The 3,991-nt window shown below is 41.2% G+C and overlaps 1 pseudogene; it reads right to left on the bottom strand.

The window, feature by feature from the left end:
* Nucleotides 1-3,568: 3,568 nt before the first annotated feature.
* Nucleotides 3,569-3,669, bottom strand: LOC130466590 (uncharacterized; annotated as a pseudogene).
* Between the last annotated feature and the right edge of the window lie 322 nt (nucleotides 3,670-3,991).

Here is a 3,991-nt window from a genome sequence, read left to right on the forward strand (position 1 = left end):
TTGACGGTGGAGGGAGGATTTGGTCAAGTTTATGGAATGGGATTGTCATGCTAAGATGTCGGGTAGCCTAATCATGTTTTATCGGCGCCTTCGCGGTGTCTCGAGACGCTAATCTCAAGGGTGAATAAGATCTAGAGATTTGACGTGGTATGCTCGGTTGAAGGGGAATTGGCTAGTGTTTGCCCTTAGTTCTCTTTGCTTGGCACTTGAATCTTTCACTCGATCTAGGACATTGGTTAGCATGCATTCGTCTATTTAGTTAGTAATATTAGGATTCTTTTGTGCTCGTTCCATAAAAAAGGCCCTTACCTTGAGTTTTGTAGTTTCGTTTTTCATTTTCTTTTCCTTTCTTTTCTTTTTCTTTTCTTTGCTTTCTTTTTCTTGCTTTGTTTTTCATTTTTTTGGTCTTGCCTTGATTCAAATTTTTGGAAGAGTTATGGGTGTTTCTCTTTGGAAACCCTTGCGAGATCCCACTCTCCCTCATGAGCGATTGTGGGGTTCAAAGAGCTTGTTGCATGCGCTTAAATGCAACCGTGATTCCTACGAAAGTGAGTTAGTGTGCATTCTTGTAGTTCTTATTTTCGTAATTTTGATTTTAATAAATAAGCTCATTCTCCTCCCCGTTTCTCATTCTAGCTTTGCTTGAGGACAAGCAAAGGGTTAGCTTGGGGGAGTTTGATGAGCGACATTTATGTCGCTCTTAGCTTAGGATTTTAGTTCATTTTATTAGCATTTTATTATTATTTTTTCTTAGTTTTATCGTTTTTAGTTCGTTTATTGCATTTTTGCATTAATCGTTACATTTTCTCGTCTTGCGCATATTTTAGTCGTTTTTGCTCTAAATATGCCTTTTGCGCGCATTCTCGTTGCGTAAGGTTCGTTTTGAGTATTAACGTGTTAATATTGTGTCATTATGCTTGTCGACGAGTTATATGTTTTACGATTTGTAAAAATGTTAAACGAATTAATAATAATGTTTTCGATTTTTAAATAACATGCTTGACGATTTACTTTGCTCTTGTGTGTGTGCAGCTAGGCAAGCACTTAGTTGCTGCCCATACGACCAACAGTGCAAACTGCCAACAGCAGCCTTATGCTTGTCTTGATAGCAACAGCTCGAACAGTAGCTGTACACTCACAGCTATGCACGAGCACACTTGCAGCGCTCTTGTGCACTCACCTTTGCAGCAGCTTGTGGACTCTTCACATGGCTACTTTGAAGTGTATACCCAGCAGCTGTACATTAGCATAGTGGCAGCCACAACATGGCACAGCATTGCAAGAGCCAAGGTATAGCAGCATCACAGAACACGCAGCACAGACCCAGGCAGGACAACAAGAGCGCAACAGCTCTGTGGGTTTAATTTCACGAGCCTTGAGCACCTTCACAACAGCCCTTAGTGCTCACTTGAAGCACCTTGCAACATGAAGAATAGTACAGCAAGGCAATGCACACAGCCAAGCAATGCAACAATACCAGAAGCGCAGCAGTGCAGCAAACAACAACACGCAGAACAGAAGCAGCCACGCAGCTGTGGGCGCAACAAAGCTCGTAGCAGTCTGTGCGATCGAGTGTTGTCCTGTGCGCTCGAATCCTTGCTGTGCGATCGAGTGCAACAGCCTGTGTGGTCAAACAAAACTGCAAATTGTGGAAAGTATGTCTTAAAATTGTTGTGTGACCGAATGATGGGTCTTGTTCGACCGCACAGAATCTGTGCGCCCACACAAGACCTCTTGTGCGACAGAATGGGGCTGCGAGGCTGTTACTATAAAGCCCGAAAATCGCAGCATTGTAATCAGGCTTTCATTTACGTAATTTCTAATTTTCAGATTTTAGGCTTAGCTTAGAATTCTCTCTCTAGAATTAGTTTAGGGCTTTGATTAGAGTTAAGGATTCTTAGCCTCAAATTCTTGATTCTAAATTCAATTCAATCTTTAATTTTCAGATTTCTTTTCTATTTCTTTTGAGCTTTGTTCTTCATTTTGTTCTTCAAGTTTGATGCTAATTCTTCAATTCAAGGTATAATTCTAATTTTCTTTTTGATTTGTTCTTTAATTCTTTCATTGTTTCATTAATTTCGTTTATGCTTTGATTTCATGCTTGAATTCTAGAATTAGTTTGATATTTTGAATATTCTTAGTTTTTTCCCCAATTTTTGTGGTTTGAATTTTCTGAATTTTATTGTTTCAATTAGCTTCATTAGTTCAATTAGTTTCATGATTAGGATTAATGTTAGTTTAATGTTGATGTTAATCATGCTAATTGAGTAGTTTAGTCTAGAGGTTAGGGATGAAGCCTTGGCATTGAATTTGGGGAATTTTAGGGAAAATTCATGATTGATGTTGTGATTAAATGTGATTTAGTGATAGGATTTCCATGACTAATTGAATAGTAGTCGCGAATGCTATTTGATTGGATTAGATTGGAATGTATGACTAGGTTTGGCAAGACATTGTGAGCCTAATCCCTGCAAGTGAATGATAGTTCCTATTATATGCGAGCTAATCTAGCTTAAGGCTATGCGAAAGCTTTCCATAGGCTAGGTTGCTTCGCGTGCTCTATCCGAGAGGTGACGAGCACGTCATTAGTTTTCATTCCCCTATTTGCTATGTCGTTGCATATTCATGAATGTCTTGACCTTGTTATTTCTTTGATTTGATTTCCATTGCCGATTCCCGAAATCTCTAGAGCTTCCTTATTTGTTTGTTCCTCTAGTTTTCATTAGATTAATTCAAAAACAAATCATTTTCCATCCGAACTAGCTTGTGAACGCATAGATTGATAAGTCAAGCATATCCATTCCTATGGGACGATCCCTATACTTGCCACTATAGTCAATATAGCCGGTAGTTTAGGTGTTTTATAAATTTTGTTTGGTGAGGTGATTTTCTATTCAACGACGGAAAAACACCCTATCAAAATGGCGCCGTTGCCAGGGAACGGTTGTTGTTTTTGAGTTTAAGTTGAGACTTAGCTTTCTTATTCCTTGGCATTGCTCACGGTTTTTCTTGAGTTTGTATGCTTGTTAGGGGGCGTGCTCGTCAAAGGACCCTCCATCCTCTTGACCTCGAATTGGAGAGGACACTTAGGAGACTAAGGCGTGTACTGTCTAGCTCATCAAGCCATAACAGATTCGAATCGTTGAGTGTTGGTGAGGAACAACAAGAGAGTGAGCAAGTTTTTGAGAACATGGCGCTCCCGGTTAAGAACTTGGGAATACCGGGGGCATTCGAAGCTACATGTGGTATTCAAGCCCCAACAACGGGTGCCAACATCTTTGAGATCAAGCCCGCCTTGATCAATTTGGTCCAAAGCCACCCCTTTTGTGGGAAGAGTAATGAATCACCTCACGAACATCTCAAACAATTCGAGCACCATTGTGACACAATCAAGCACAATGGTGTCACATCGGATTACGTGAGGTTGACATTGTTTCGGTTCTCTCTACTTGGGCGAGCAAGTGATTGGCTTGACAAGGAGGTCAAGCCCAACTCACTTCGCACTTGGACCGAGGTGACGAGTGCATTCTTAAACAAGTTCTATTCGAATGGGAAGACGGCGGAGTGTCGCCACAAGATTCAATCCTTTGAGCAAAGGAGAGATGAGTCACTCTTCGAAGCTTGGGATCGTTTTAAGGAGTACCAAAGGGAATGCCCTCACCATGGGATCCCTAAATGGTTGTTTCTTCAAACATTCTACTTGGGGTCGAGTCCAAGTTCGAAGACAAGTCTTGATGCGGGCGCGGGAGGCCCAATCATGAACAAAACTGAGGATCAGATAGAGGAAATAATTGAGGATGTAGTTCAAAACTAGGAGTGAAGATGGTAAGGGTTCGGTGTACGCCATAGAGAAAGCACAGATGATAGAGAAGCTTACTTCGCGCTTGGAGAAGCTCGAAAACACACCAAGCCAACCGCCATCACCGTCTACAATCCCTCCTCCCTCGGCCACTCTTCTCTCTAAGGGGAAGAGCAAGGTTAGTTCTTATGG

Source organism: Spinacia oleracea, chromosome 1 (genome assembly GCF_020520425.1).
Source record: "Spinacia oleracea cultivar Varoflay chromosome 1, BTI_SOV_V1, whole genome shotgun sequence".
Taxonomy (NCBI): domain Eukaryota; kingdom Viridiplantae; phylum Streptophyta; class Magnoliopsida; order Caryophyllales; family Amaranthaceae; genus Spinacia; species Spinacia oleracea.